This window comes from Strongylocentrotus purpuratus, unplaced genomic scaffold, assembly GCF_000002235.5.
Source record: "Strongylocentrotus purpuratus isolate Spur 01 unplaced genomic scaffold, Spur_5.0 spur5_scaffold_11, whole genome shotgun sequence".
Taxonomy (NCBI): domain Eukaryota; kingdom Metazoa; phylum Echinodermata; class Echinoidea; order Camarodonta; family Strongylocentrotidae; genus Strongylocentrotus; species Strongylocentrotus purpuratus.
Genome location: NW_022145596.1, coordinates 22,922,416 through 22,939,188, shown reverse-complemented (window position 1 = coordinate 22,939,188; position 16,773 = coordinate 22,922,416). Strand labels below are relative to the sequence as shown.

General features: G+C 45.6%; 1 protein-coding gene across 1 annotated transcript in view; it reads left to right on the top strand.

Moving 5' to 3' along the window:
• The first annotated feature begins 4,966 nt into the window (after positions 1 to 4,966).
• The window catches only part of LOC105438508 (NACHT, LRR and PYD domains-containing protein 3-like), a 47,565-nt gene continuing 35,758 nt past the window's right edge, over positions 4,967 to 16,773 (top strand). Inside the window, exon 1 of the mRNA XM_030980918.1 lies at positions 4,967 to 5,041. The gene's annotated coding sequence lies outside the window, so the exon portion shown is untranslated. The remainder of the gene's footprint in view (positions 5,042 to 16,773) is intronic.

Below are 16,773 nucleotides of genomic sequence, written 5' to 3'. Positions count from 1 at the left end.
ACAAGTCTCAGTCAGCCATACAGCAAGTATCAAAGCAAAATAGTAAATTTTGGTGAATTGCATACCAATCAGCGAATAATAAAAGCAAGAACTGCACTGAGTTGCGTGTGCTGTAGCCGGTCAGACTAGTACTAGCGAGAGCTTGATCGGAGGTGGGAGGACTGCATGGACCTACGATTGTACAGTCAGGGAGATAAGAGTTTAAACTCTCAACTCCATGGTACATATCTACACATCTGTGCATTTAGTCGACGTATATAAGGCAAATGCTCGGGTATATATATATATATATATACGAAGTGCTAAGTGTGCGCATCGCCAACTACGAGGTTGGACCACGGAAACACATCGTTTCCCTGGTCCGGACCATGTAGACAGTTTGGTGAGATGTTTTCCATTCACACGCAGGCGCGTACGCAGGGGATGTTTTTTTTTAATGTGTGGGTTTAGGAGGATACCCCCCCCCCCTCTTTCTTTTGAGTGTACAATTTAAAAAAAAAAAAAAAAAAAAATCCTTTTTGTTTATGTGCTAAAGGTTTTTGTTTTTTAAATGGCCTTACCCCCCCCCCCCTCCCCCCACTGAACGAAATATCGATCGGCATAATTTTTCAATATCCGGGACAAAACAAAATATGTGCTCTAACCCCCCCCCCCTCTTTTTTTCTCCCCCTTTTCATTTGAGACCGCCATAGTAACGATGGGGTCCAGGGACTTATGCGTGTCGGGGTTTAATCCTGCATATAGGGACGGGGCCCTCAGACGTTCTCGAGTTTTAGCAAGGCGCGCAGGAAACGGTTTGGGTTTGGGGAGGGGGCCGGGGGGCAAACATTCTAGGGGGCACATCTTTCAGGGACGTTGGTGTAATGAGCAAAAAAGTTTGTTTTTTTGTGGGGGGGGGGGGGGGAGGGCAGAAGAAAAATCTGCATCACCACCACTCTGATATGTTACATGCAGACCCGGAACGTTTTTCAAACTGGTGTATTAATGATCACGTAGAGCGTATAATAGCGAGCGAAGCGTATATTGGCGTAGAGTCAAGGGACGGACCACAGCAGGCATTAAATTACGGTCAGATTTTTTTTTTACCCCCCCCCCCTCCCCCCGTGGCCACGGGCCTGTCCCTTATAGGCATTCGGCCCCACTCGATCTGCCCATCTCGATCCGCTCCCCCTCGATCTCTGATTTGGTTAATGTTCAATGAGAATAACGGTCGTCTCTCGTCACAGTCATAGAACCGGGCATAGATCGACGAATGCATATTATACGATAGCTCGAATGTCGCTGAAAGTTAACGTACATTATGTGCGGCACGCAGGTTTGTCGCTAGACCTTTTTCAGTCGGGGGGGGGGGGGGGGGGGGGGGGGCAAACGATTACCGACAAAACTAGCCACCAATTACCGACAAATATATTATTGCCAATGTCCCAATGTCTACAAATTTAACCTTATAAATCCGGGGCCAGGAGCTAAATCATTTTTTAGTTTCCCTTTCCCGCGCGAAGCGCAGAAGCTATGGCGTTTCATTAAATTATTAGAGAAAGAAGACGATTCGTTGTAGGCCTAATGTTTTCGACTCCTTAGTCCTTGTATACATTAAGTTTTCCCCCTCCCGCGCGAAGCGCGGAAGCTTTGACGTTTCATTAAATTATTACTCATAATCCTTGTCTGAATTCATTTTCGCCCATCCCGCCCGAAGCCAGTGGCGTACGTAGGATTTTTTAAGGGAGGGGGGGGGGGGGGGGGTTAACATTTTGAAATCGGGCCAAAAATTTCGCAACGACTCAGCCCGCCGCTCTATAAGCGTTTTTTTGTTGTTGTATTAAAATTAAAATTCGTTGAACCGTTCTTGACTCTTAATCCTAGTCTGAATTTAGTTTTTCCCCTCGCGCAGAAGCTTTTACGTTTCATTAAATTATCAGAAAAAAAAGACGATTCGTTGTAACGTGTCCTTGTCTGAATTCAATTTTCCCCCACCCGCGCAAAGGAGCTTTGCTGCTTCATCAAATTATTAGAGAAAGAAGACAATTCGTTGTACCTTTTCAACTCTTAATCCTTGTCTGTATTCAGTTCACTCCCCCCCCCCCCTCTCTCGCGCGAAGCGCGGAAGCTTTGACGTTTCATTTAATTATTACTCATAATCCTTGTCTGGATTGAGTCCCCCCCCCCCCCCCCCCCGCGCAAAGCATGGACCTCTGACATTTCGTTAAATTATTTCTCTTAATCCCTGTCTGAATTCAGTCTCCCCCTTCCGCGCAAAGCGCGGAAGCTTTGACGTTTCCGTTAATTTTTAGAGAAAGAAGACGATTCGTTGTACCGACTCTTAACTCTTAATCATTGTATAAATTTTCAACAAAAAACATTGTCCGATAAAAAGTTCGTAGGGAAAAAAAAATCACATGCCGACCGATATTATGCATTTTACCGTCTTCGAACTTTTGCATTGATATACCGTGTGAGTCAAAAAAAAGTTTACACCTAGAAAATTGCTAATTATTTTAAAAATCATATATGAACAGTAAATTATTATACATCTCATGAAAGAGTATTTTATCCCAAATCATTTGGTATCATTTTTGTTTGGCTTGTGTTCACGCTTGGATGAACATGAGGCATTGTTTGCGAGAGTGCAAAAATCGACTTGCGCCAAAGTGATGCCTACTGCATGTATTATGTTGGGATCAGCGGAGTGAGAGATGAATTGAATGTATAAAATGAAATGCATTGCATACTTTTTGCAGAAGCATAGTCACACACACATACACACACGCACAAATGTTCGTTGATATTTGATATTCGATATTTGATATATGTGGCATGATTAATTTTGGTAGGGATGTTATTTGGATCTGCAAAGACCGAATTAATACCCAAATCCCAATTGTTTTATTCAAACACACAAGCAACTTTGGCGCAACTCGATTTTTGTACTCTCCCAAACAATGCCTCCTGTTCATTCAAGTGTGAACACATACCACAAACAAATGATACCAAATCATTTGGGACAAAACACTCTTTCATAAGATGTATAATCATTTACTGTTTATATATGATTTTTAAAATAATTAGCAATTTTCTAGGTGTAAACTTTTTTTTGACTCACACTACACGAGGATCGAGCAAGAATACCGACACAGCAACGTAATTATACTCCCTCGACGTGGCGATTTGACCCAACATTCCCCTCTCTTGTTACTATTACCCCTCTTCTCTCAGGCTCTCGCCCCCTCTCTCTCTCTCCTGTCATTCATCCCCGTTTCTTTTTCTCCTTTTTTCCTTTTCTTTCTTTCTTTTCCTTTCTTTCCTCTCCTTCCTCTTTTCTTTTTTTCTCTTTCTTTCTTTCTTTTCTTCTCTTTCCTTTCTTTTCTTTTCCTTTTTTCTTTTCTTTCCCTTCCCCTCTCATTTTTCTCCTCCCCCTTTTCTCATTTTCCCGACAGCAGCGCAATTTTACCGACAATATCCTGACAGGTGTGTGTGTGGGGGGGGGGGGGGGGGGGGGCGGCACGCGCGTACGCGTAAATGATAATAATAACAAAAACGAGGCTAATGATTATTATTCAAGGCTCAAGTTTATTTCGTTCACATTTCACACAAAAAATTCACATAATTCACAAAATTAGAACTTAATATGAAATATACTTAAAGTGTCACATTAAATAAATAATGATAAGAATAATTGGATTAAGGCGCTGTCTCTTAGACTATCAACAGTGTAGGGAGTTGTAGGCCTACAGGTAAGTTTCAGTTGTTTTAAGAAATCTAGTGAAGTACTGTTTCTTAAGAACGAGGGGAGTTTGTTCCAGAGACGTGGGGCTAAGGACTGAAAGGATTTGATTTGGGATTGACAAAGTTAGGAGCTGATGAAGACCTAAGAGAATATGATGTTCTCTGTTGCTGAAAGAGTGAGGAAATGTATACAGGAAGGGTGGTCGACATAGCACATAGATTTGAAGGTTTGAACAAGTATCCGGTATTTCTATCAGCAACTGGGAGCCAGTGTAGTTCACGCAACATTGAAGTAGCGTGGGACAATTTCGGTTTTTGATTATATAATCAATTCTTTAAGAAGACGTCGAAATTAATTGTATTGAATCGTAGGTTATACAGGGTAAAATGGGAGGAACATATTGAAAAGCTCAGCTTGTAGTTATAGGTTCCCATAAATAAAATTAACATTTGATTGAAGTGGTTGCAATGGTGAAGGCGTAGCAATAATAATAGGTGGGCAAGAATCATAAGATGATATCCGGGGATGATATACAAAGTGAAACAAGCAAAAATAGCAAATACAGCAAACAAATTAATTTGTTACCAAAGAAATGTCACGTTATAGGTCACTTTAAAATATTGAAGTCATTGAACGAGGTCACTCGAGCGAGGCAGTTAGACATGAACAATCATGATACAGTAATAATGATAATTATGATGATGATGATAAGTGATGTATATTGGAGAATAGTTCTGCACCACTAAGATATAAAGACGGGTATAAAGACTACACTGCATGTGTACGTCTGTAAAAACCCAATACACAGACACACACACACACACGTACTGTACTGTCCTCGAACGTGAGCCTTATAGAAGACAAAAACGCGCAGCCGGGGATTCCCCTTTCATTCGCTCAGTTTCTTTTTTTTGGTCCTTATCCCGCATTCCGCGATCGCGATCCGCCGCGCCCAAATGTACATTCGCCATTTTTCTGCCTGGAAGTTTGCACATAGGTCTAGGCCTACTGCCACGCCACCCCATTTCAGAGTTCTTTCTTCAGTTGCAGTAGATTTAGCTTTAAGTCTGTCGACGGCATACTAAGTACTATAAGTTTACAGGCATGTGTTTTACTTGCACTGGAATCGGCAATGGAAGATTTTACTATGAATTGACAAGTGCTTTGTCCACACACCTGCACCATTGCATTGCACTCGACTCAGCTACCATTCAGGCCTCGCCCGCCCGCCCGCCCGCCCGCCCGCCTGGCCTCCGTATAGCGTCCTGAGCTGAGCTAAGTGAGATGTCTTTATAAACCTGATCAGACTAAAAGAAGGTTAGTGTATTTTAAATAATCTTGTTGTTATAATAATAATAATAATGATATGTCTTGTTTACCCAGGGTAGCCTCATTAGTATTCATACTGTTCTCGATCCCTGAGGGCCCTGCAATCATATTTACTCCGGTCATCAGATTCAGGCTTACCGGCACACAATATATGCACATTCTCCACTCCCTGGGGAGCATTCCAGCCAGTGCATCATTTTTACAAGCGCACACTTGCTAATCTAAGCACATTAGCTTTCGCATCCTACCGGTTACCCATTTAACACCTGGGTGGAGAGTGGCAAATGTAGATCTAGCCTTAAGGGCTCTCTCGAAAATATCATTAAAAAAACATTTCGAGAGAGCCCTTAAGGCTATGTAGATCAATGTCTTGCCAAAGGACATAAGTGCCGCGGTGGGACTTGAACTGTGGACCTTGTGGTCGACAATCTGCATCTGGTGACATATCCACTCATTCACGACAGTTGTATAACCTTAAGTTCAGGGCTAAGTGATAATGTAAAACTTATGGATCCTGCTGAGTATCGTTATAGAAGTAGATCTACATGTACGCAGGATTTTTAGAAGGAGGGTGTTCGAAAATTGCACCTACCGACATTTAGCTTAGTGGGGGGGGGGGGGGGGGGGGGGTACAGAGATGCCAAGTTCAAAGATCAGCAATGCGTGAAATTGTCATGACTCGGAGCACAAGTGCACGGGCGGGGGTATAACACACATATAAAGTAAAATCTACTCACCAGAGTCGTCACTATATGTCAGAATCCGTCGATGCTGTCCTTTGCTGGTTGCTGTGATGATCTCCGTTGCTTGTAGTGCACTCCGATGCGTAGTCTATACTTCTGTTATCTGGTTACTGGTAATTCTGCTTCGACGGTGTGCGGATAACCTGCTTATATAGGACGCACGCATGTACGTGCTAATCAAGTATGGAACGCCATCCAACGCACGCACATGCGTGCGGTCCATATTAATAATTCCCCATATTCCTCCCAACTAAATAGATTAAATTATACTCTATATTTATCATGTTCCAAATTAAAGGCACTAAAAAATCCCATAACTTTCACAAACAGATCGCCTGTCTGCATTTGACTATCCAGACATCTATGACTGGAAAACGAAATTCCACTTTTCATTTTTCTAACTAATTTTATAACATTACCATCTGTTAGGAAAAAGGAATATAGATCATAGATCCTGATAGCACTTAGGACCGTGCATCTCAGATCCATGAATTGAACAATACTATACTTGTATTATACCTTGTCATTATTTATATATATAATGTCTAATGTATCCATTTTACTCAATACTACTTGTATTATGTATTCATGTAAAGTGTATTGATATAGTAATCAATAATAAAGCAATAATAGCTAGTTCTTATATAGCTCTCTTCAGTACTGACTGACTTGCTTATTTTAACATAACTAACTTAATATATTAATATAATATTGCTTATTTACTCAATTACTTAACTTATTTACTTAACTAACTTATATTATTCATTTATATCCCGAATCATTTATCCGCAGATATCCCAATCCCAAAACTAGAGAGGATCCGAGAGACTCGGAGCTAATCCCCCTAGTGGGAAAGGTAAAACTGCGGAAAAAAGGGAAATAAATGAGCTTATTTAGCCAAATATGCCATACAGCGCTTGCCCATTCCTTACTGTCTGTCTCATCAGGTCGGCTAGGGGCAGCCCCCGCAGATCTGCGACTATCGCCCCCACATCACCCAGGAAGTCTGGTGAATTATCACCCATTCCTGGATGAGGGGGGAGATGGGGAGAATCGGTCTCCAAGACCACGCGATCTGCGGCCACCGCCCGCAACCCCCTGACCTGTGATGCATTGAAATGCCGGGCCAACCCCGTAAAACCAAAATAACAATGGGGGAAGGCTATGGCCCAGGCTTTCACCTGTACTTCATCAGAGTTATAACAGTGTAAATGGATCCTCTGAAGTGGGGAGCATTGTCTGGTGAGTAGCCTCCGGCTCAACTTGTGCACCGCATAGCTTGTGTCTGCGTGTGCCCCCCCTCGTAAGTGCAAGATGAGGACCCTCCCCTGGGTGCCCTGACCTAGAAGGCGAAGGAACAGCGCCTCCTGGTCAGGCCACCGTTGGGAAGGGACAGAGAAGTCGAAACCGACTTCACTCATCCCAACTACGAGGGGGTTCTGCAACAGGGCGACAAATGTACCCCAATCTTCTTCCGTGTATGTTGTTGCATGCTTGGGATGAATCCCAAGGGCTAGCTTCCAGCCACTACCCCCAACCGGTGACTGTAAGGCTAACACCCGACTAAGGAAGTTGGGTTCCCTGTAAGTAGTGGGGTCACAAAAGTTCATAACCCCCCCAACCAACCCTATCGGGTGCTCAGGCAAGATGTTAGACTGCCGACGCCTGCCCCCATACCATCCACACCTATCCGGGTGAAAATGGGAATCGAACCCGGACAGTGGGATGGCATTCGGAGGGCTGGAAGCCATGATCCGGCTCATATATTGGAGCATGCCTCTCCCTCTACCCCCCAGCATGGGTGGGTTCTCTCGAGCCTCAAACCCTGCCCTCGTCCCGGGAGGAGGTGGGCTCCTCAAAGGAGGAGCACCAAGCCTCCTACCCATACCCACTGGAGGTGGAGGTGGGTTCCTCCCCCTACCAAGCCCCCTACCAAGTCCTCTATCAACAAACCCTCTCCCCCTTCCTACTGTAGTGGGTGGGCAATTGACAAAAGCCCCACGCCCCCTACCAAACCCCCTCTTGGGACGAGTATGTATACCCGAAGCTCCGGCTGGGGCAAGGGGAACTCCTCCAGTGGCCGAAGCCGACTGAGGCGAATCCCTCGTCCCAGCACGGAGCTTGCCCTTCAACCGTCGGAGTTTACGGAGCCAAGTTCTCTTACGGGCTGACCCTGAGGGTGGGATTGGCCCCATCCTTGCTCTTAACGGGTCGTCTCCCCCCTCGATTACCGGGTCTCCCCCCCAACTTCCTCCGGAACTTCCTCCAATGCCTCGCCGGCATGTACTTCCATCGCGTCGTCAGGATCCATAACTGCAAAGGAGAAAGGAAATGGGTTACCTACACTTGCAGAAAGGACAAAAATACTTATCCATACTCATTCCCTCTGCCGGGGTAACACCAACACACTCACCATGGAACCATTCATCGCACCCATCACACTGAATCATAAGGGAACCATCGTCAGGCGTCCTGCAATAACAGTATTTTTCCTTTCTCCAGTTTGGATTGGGAAGTTCACTATGATCAGAGCACTTCTTCAACTGATCATGGTTTAAGGTCAGGGCCTTGTTACGGTATACCACTCGGTATACATAGGGTGTGTATCTTTGTACGATTAAAGCTGGACCCCTCCAGGGAGATTGCAGTTTCCTGCATTTTCCCTTGGGGGTCGCCAAATCCAAAAGGTACACCCTATCACCCTCCTTAAACTGACGTACATATACCTTTACGTCATAATCCCGCTTCATCCGTCGCTGCGTCGACCTGAGGGTAGCTCTCGCAGCATTATGTGCATTATGAATACTTTCTACCAGCTTCGCTGAATATTCATCAAGTGAGCGGTCAGGGACAGATGGGGGAAGGGGAAAAAACTAACTCTGCTGGCTGATTGGTTTCACGCCCCAACATCAATTGATTGGGCGTGAATCCAGTACTTCGATTAACGGTAGAGCGAATGGCCCCAGCTATTTGAGCGAGATTACGATCCCACTGGTTCTGGGACTTCCCAATGTAACATCTGACCGCATCCATTAATGTCCGATTGAAGCGTTCAACTTGGCCATTAGCTGAGGGTCGGTACGGGGTAGTCCTAGCCTTGTGTATGTGTAACAACCTACACATGTTTACAAATAGCTTACTCTGAAAGTTCCTGCCCTGATCCGTGAATATCTGAAATGGGTATCCAAACCGACAGAAAAATTCACTTACCGCAGCGTGGGCAGTTACCTCAGCCGTCTGGGAGGGCAGGGGGACACATTCGACCCACTTAGTAAACTGGTCCACCATCATCAGGATGTACTCATTCCCTTGTGAGGTTTTAGGCAGTGGGCCCATGAAATCCAGATGGACTCGCTCCATGGGGGCTCCCGCATGATAGTTTATCATGGGGTGCTTCCCATACCTCACCGCCTTCTTATTTAGGTTGCAGGTGGCACACCTTCTGATGTACTCCTGGATGTCCCTAGACATTCCATACCAGAAGTATTTGGACTTCAGTTTACTCGTCGTACGATTCACACCAGCATGCGCGGCTGAGGGAAGGTCATGATTCAACTTCATCACCTCCTCGCGCAAGGACTGTGGCACAACTAGCTGGGTGTCATCATCTTTTTTCCTCCAGATGACACCCTCCTTGATGAAAAATAGCTCTCGGTTTATCCAGAGGTTTTTTCCAGCGGGGTCCCATAAAAGAATGATACCCTCATCTGGTTCCTCTTTACTAACCAACCACTGACGCAGGGGTGTCAATTGATCGTCGGACTCCTGTTCTTTCCGGAGAACTTCCATCGAGGTGAGATCGACGTCAGGCCGGAGATCGGTATTGTCAATTGTCACCCCATTGACCTTAACAGAGAAGGGGCCATCCATATGACCAATATCTAAATGAGTGATCAGGAGGTCCTCATCATCTCTGGGGGTAAGAGTTACTACTTCCGAGACCTTATTTCTCTGTGCAAGTCGGATTACATCGTCCACAGTATCTGTGAATTTTGCCCAGTTCTTATGAGCATTCATGCAGTATGAACAACCACCACAAGGCAAACTTTCAGGATCGGTACCCAATCGGTAATTTTCACAGAGGAATTCACCGTCGGGTATCCGAGATAATGCATCTGCATTCTGGTGTTTCTTGCCGGGTCGGTGTTTGACTGCCATGTCATATTGACCCAATTCTTCGAGCCAACGAGCTAACTGCCCTTGTGGCTCCTTGAAGTTCATTAACCACGTCAAACTTCCATGGTCCGTACGTACCGTGAATGGCTTGCCCAGCAGATAGTGTCTATACTGCCGGGTAAACCTTAACACTGCCAGGAGCTCCCGTCTGGTAACACAGTAACGTCGCTGTTCGGGGGATAAGGAAAAACTACTATATGAAATAGTTCGTTCTTGTCCCTCCTGAACTTGAGAAAGCACAGCACCAATGGCGATCCCTGACGCATCGGTATCCAGAATGAACGGATCCACAGAGTTGGGTAGTGCAAGTACAGGGGCGGTGGTCATTAGTCTTTTGACTCGATTGAAAGCATCTTGATGCTTTTCTTCCCAATGGAACTTATTCTTGCCCGTAAGACCATATAATGGTCCTACTACTTGGGCATAGTCTTTAAGGAAGATTCGATGGTAATTCACAAGACCGAGGAGCTGCTCCACCTCTCTAGTACATTTAGGGGTCGGCCAGCCCACTACGGCTTGTATGTGTTCTTCCTTAAGGTGTAGACCACTTCCATCCACCTCTCTGCCCAGAAACTCTACCCGGCGTTGGAAGAGGGCACATTTCTTTGGCTTTAACTTGAGCTTAAAGTCCCTAAAACGCTCCAACACCTTCCTGATATTGTTGACGTGATCGGAAAACGAGGTGCCAAGGACTACTACATCATCCAAGAAGGCTAATGCAATGTCCCAAGTCAATCCCCTAAGGATGAGGTTCATTGCTCTAGAGAATGTAGCTGGGGCGTTGCATAGACCAAAACCCATACGAACAAACTCATATAGCCCATATTTGGTGATGAATGCTGTCTTCTCACGGTCTTCTTCCCTGAGATTAATCTGCCAATAAGCCGAGTTGGCATCCAGTTTCGAAAACCATGTATTCTCGGCTAGAGTATCCAAACACTCTTCAATGCAAGGAAGGGGGTAGACGTCCTTTTTCGTAACATTATTTAGTCTACGATAGTCTATACACCATCGGACGCTTCCATCTCGCTTCCTAATCAGTACAGGGGCTGATGCCCATGGTGACATTGAAGGTCGGATAACTTCAGCTGACAGCATTTTATTCAGGCATGCTCGTTCCTCCTGTGCAAAGTTCATGGGAGTGCGCCTCATTCTCTGCTTAATGGGGGCAGCCCCGCCTGTATCAATTGAATGAGTAATTGTCGTAAAATTACCCAAATCAAATTCGTCTCTGGCGAAGACACATTCAAATTCTATCAACAAGCCCTTCAATATTCCCTGTTCTTCTGGGATTAAAGACTCGGAAGAACGTTCCCAAAGATCCTGCAGATGGGAGGGAATTGGTGCATCCCCTATCAAATCTACTTGACGGATCTTCTGGGCTGGAATATCTGACTCGGTGTGTTCCATAACAGAGGCTCCGAGAGCTTCACCAATGAGTTTCCCTTTTTTCCATTTTAGAAACACATTAGTTTTAAGCATTAAGAGCATACAACTGTATTGAACCCTTCCCACCATGTAGAGTACGCGGGACAAACCCGGCCAAGGCTACAACCGGCTCCACAATGAATTGGTCCATCATATGTAATGAATCGAGAGTGCATCGCACCCGTTTGACCGTCATCGGGGGAATGGTTACTGACTTCGCAAGGAATACTCGAGACGTATTCGCATCTTCGCCACAGGTCATTTTAATACACTCACCCTGAAAGGTTAATAAGGAGTCCGGTATATTGATGTATGCACGATGTTTCTGCAGGAGGTCTGCTCCTAACAACATATCATCATCGATTGGGGCAACATAAACATGTTCACTGAATTTGCTGCCACCCAAAATCAAATCAACCGGTCCCACAATCATTCCAGTCATGTTCATATTCCTACCAGCAGTATGCAAAACAACAGTCTTGACAACTGGGGGAACGGGGTGAAGTGTTCGATAGATTCTATCGGATATAATAGTCACCTCTGCAGCCGTGTCTACTACTGCCCGAATGGGCTTGTCGCCCATCCATATGCTTACACTGAAAGTAGATGGTGATTTAATGCGGCAAACTACTACGTCCGTTTCCAGTTTTGGGTTGTCAGGATTCTGACTGGTAGGCGGTGGCCAGGGGGGTACCAGCCATGGACTTGGCTCCATCGGAGGCCTGATCCCATGGGTCGCACTCTCGGAAGGGGAGGGCGAAGGAAGCTCTTTCTGACTAGAAGTTGGGTTGGGAACTTCCCTCGGCCCTTCCACTTTACCGATGCTATTCTGGCCGCCACCAATCGGTTTGGATTCGTGGATGTTATTAATAATCGTAACATCAGGGGAAACACCATTAATCCCTGTTTCTGGGGGAGGCGAATCCCTTCCAAATGCTACAGCATTGTCCGCTGGTCCACCCTTGTCCAACCCCACAGCTGGGTAGGGGTCCTCACTCCTCAGGATCGGGGCTGGACCTCCTCCGCCGATCCAGAGTCGTTTCCCGGGTCCTCGGAGACAAAGGAAACCTTCAGCCCGGGACTTCTCTCGGGACATTCTAATTTAAAATGCCCTAATTTCCCGCACTGGTAGCAAGCCATACTCCGGCCCGGTGAGAAATTCCCCTGGGCGGGAGAGGCTCTGCCCCTGAAGCGGGCGGGAGAAGCTTGTGATTTTCTCACACTCTCAACCAGACTCTGTACTGTCGTCTGTAAAGGCCCCATCACTGCAAGGGACGTCTTCAATGATTCAACAAGTTGAATCACCGAGTCCATCTTGCCCTCCAGAGAAGCAACCCTCTTTTCCAAGCCGCCTTGTGCCGGAGGGGTTGTTGTGGGCAAGATCGATTTTCTGACAGTGGAAGCCTCAATGGACTGTGAGACTTGTCTCACTTCCTTCCTGGGCTTCCCATAGATGGCCTTATGAGAGTGCTGGTACCACTTGACCAGATCAACTGCCTCCTCTACGGTCTTAGGACGAGAATTCAAGGCATGTTGACCTGCCTCTTTGTCCGCGGAACCCTGGCAAAAACGCATGACGACCTGGCGTTGAATGTAGTGCTCCGGCAAATCGGGAAATGCCTGGGAGGCTAAAGTTGATAGCCTGGCAGCCCACTCAACGATATCCTCCTCGGGGATCTGCCTGGCATAAGAAAATTGCATTTGAGACACTTCAGGTAATTCCCGAGAAGTGAAACGCCTCTCCAATTTTCCTACCAGTACCTCATATGTGGTGCCGGGTTCCCGCTCAAGCAAAGTAGCCACATATATACTAGCATCCCCATCCAGGGCCCAAGACAAGTAATTGCGAGATTGTTTGGAGTCCCAACCACTCTCGCTGGCGTATAGCCTGAATTTGGCGATAAACGCCTGCCAGTTCCCAGTCCCATTGAAGGCAATGGACTTGGGAAGAGACACCAGTTTTACGCTCCTCCCTTCATCCATGGTCGCTCTCATGGGTCTGGGCGAGTGATGGTAAACCGTCCTTCTCACACGGGGTGGCAATTCGAAGTCTACACCCTCGCTACTCTCCTCTCTCTGATCCCGCCTAGGCAGATCATGCGACCTACGGGGGGATCTTCGATATGGGGAAGGAGATCTATGCCGGTGGCCTCTAGATTCACTACGGTCACTCCGGTGACTTCGAGGGGAATCCTGGTCATAATAGTGATATCTCGATTCTCTATCATGATCGTACCGGCCTTCCCTCCGGTTTTGAGGTGAATCGACACGCCTCCCTCTGCGAGCGGATCGAGGGGAATCATGGCGACTCCCTCGGCGATCCGATCGAGGGGAGTGATGGCGACTTCCCCTGCGATCTGATCGAGGGGAATCATAGCGGCTCCCTCTGCGATCCGATCGAGGGGAGTCACGGCGACTCCCTCTACGCTCCGATCGAGGGGAATCATGGCGACTCCCCCTACGCTCCGATCGAGGGGAATCATAGCGGCTCCCTCTGCGATCCGATCGAGGGGAGTCATGGCGGCTCCCTCTGCGATCTGATCTAGGGGAATCATAGCGGCTCCCTCTGCGATCTGATTGAGGGGAGTCATGGCGGCTCCCTCTGCGATCTGATCGAGGGGAGTCATGGCGACTCCCTCTGCGATCCGTCTCGCCCCTACTTTCGTACTGGTCACGGCCCTGCCGCGACCTTCGAGGGGGAGAATCTGAATAAAGACCCTCGTCATCATAATCTCTCCGAGAGTCCTTGCGATCCTTGCAATCCGGTGAAGAAACCGGAGAAACCCTCTCCCGAGTCGAAGACTTATACTTCTTGGGCGAATCGAAACTAACAGCCTTATGTTGTGGAGAGGTCTCGCGGTCAATAGCTTTCGCCTTCTCCCTTGGGTTGTCCTCAGTCACCTTTGACTGGCTTCCCTCCCCTTCCGTCGGGTTCACAATGTGAGCTGGTAACGCATCCTTAGGATACGCATCAAACGGATACGGAGAAGGTGGCCGACTGGCTTCGGGTGTGGGAGTATCCCTAGAAGGAGACCGCTCACCACTAACGCTCAATCTCTCCGTAAAAGGCGCAAAATCGAAGTGCTCGATAATCTCAGAGGGGTTCCTTATATGAGGAATCTCTACAAGCGACTCTGCGGTGATGTCACTCGCCTCCCGAAGAGCCAGAATCCGGTCGGCTAAAGTCCTGCCGATGCCGGGAACCTGCAACAGCTCTTCTACCTTACAAAAATTAATTTGTATCTTCGGCATGATACAATACAACTAACTTACGTACCAACCTTAAAAAACTGACTAAGTACTACAATATTGCGCTAGAATTGTTCAATCAGGCGAACAATTCTTTACTAACTTAGTATTAAAATGTTACACAAAAATTGTTCAATCAAGCAAACAATTCTTTACTAACTTAGTATACAAATATTGCGCAAGAATTGCTCAATCAAGCGAACAATCCTTTACTACTTAGTATTACAATATTGCGCAAGAATTGCTCAATCAAACAAACAATTCTTTACTAACTTAGTATTACAATACTGCGCAAGAATTGCTCAATCAAACAAGCAATTCTTTACTAACCTAGTATTACAATATTTCACAAGAATTGCTCAATCAACCAAACAACTCTTTACTATTCTGTTATACAGAATGTTAATTTACAAACGGAGACTTTTCCTGATAAACAAACCCAAATAATTTCAATCCAAATTCACACTCAAATATTCAAACATTCAAACATTCAAGTACAGAATTTAATTCAAAGAAGGAGACTTGTCCTCAAATAATTCAAACTCAAACCCAAATATTCAAACACAATATTCAAGGCCGCTGATAAAGTCCCTATGTCCCTGGCTGTGGACACTCAGACTAAATTCAACCGCTTAAATGAATTTGTATTCTTTAAAGATATTTGTATGTCCCCGCAATATATCTTTGGCGGAGTAACTTACCCTACGATTAATAAATTAATCAACTTCCTATCAATAAATTTAAATACAATATATTCAAACACAATATTCACAGCCGTTGATTAGGTCACTATGTCACTGCTTTAACATTCAGACCCAATTCAACAACTTAATAAACTTGTATTTTTAAATATATATTTGTATTCACTACAGTAACTTAAACTACAATTTATAAAATATAAACCCTAACAGTATATTTAATTATATGCCCTTGCCGATAATCATTGAACCCAATAAATCATTCGGAGCGAGAAGCCCGTTACTTAAAATTGTAAGAGGGCAACTCTGCTTCCAAACTGATTAATTGTAAGAGGGCAACTCTAATTCAAAAAATGATTAATTAAATTAGCGATGATTAATTAAATTAGCGATGATTTAATTCCAGCAGCAATGCAATAACAAACCACTGTGGTTCACTCTCCCTCCCCACTCACAAAAAATCGGCACTCCGAAATTGGGTGGAAAATACAATTCCAACAAGAGGTGAATGAACCCTAAATCACACCAAGCAAATACTTTCACTCCCAAACAATCAAAAATATCAAAGATAATACGCCAAAGCCAAGGTAAATGAAGGGATAAACCCAGCCTCAAACAACCTTCAGGTACGCACCCGAAAAAACTCCACCCCAGTATAACAATAAGCTACCATAGGGTGCGAGCCTGGGCGCAGTACACAAAAGAAAGAATGCAATAACAACGTCTAGGGCGTGCCGACGTAGCGTCCCCTGCCACACCCAAAATTAAAAAATCGCGAAGAAAACTGCCTTCAAACCACCACTCCACGGAAAAAAACCTAAAAATATAACCTCCAATCAATCAAAAGCAAAAATAACAAGCAATAATACTAACCTGTTATATACTAGCTCGGCGGATCCACGAACTTGTCCGTGATTACGCCGTACACATGTACAAGCCAAAATACGGCACGCACATGTCAACCACAAACTAACGTACACAATACAAGAATCAAGTCACACACTCAATAATACAAATATCAACGATAATTCGTCAATTAAACAGCGCAGGAACGAAGTGTCGCAGCGCCACTAAAGTAAAATCTACTCACCAGAGTCGTCACTATATGTCAGAATCCGTCGATGCTGTCCTTTGCTGGTTGCTGTGATGATCTCCGTTGCTTGTAGTGCACTCCGATGCGTAGTCTATACTTCTGTTATCTGGTTACTGGTAATTCTGCTTCGACGGTGTGCGGATAACCTGCTTATATAGGACGCACGCATGTACGTGCTAATCAAGTATGGAACGCCATCCAACGCACGCACATGCGTGCGGTCCATATTAATAATTCCCCATACATATAAGGTATAGCATTTTTTTTCAAAATCTAGCGCACGCGTCATGCGTGAGAGCGTTTTCAGACCCTTGAAATGCGTGACACTTGGTA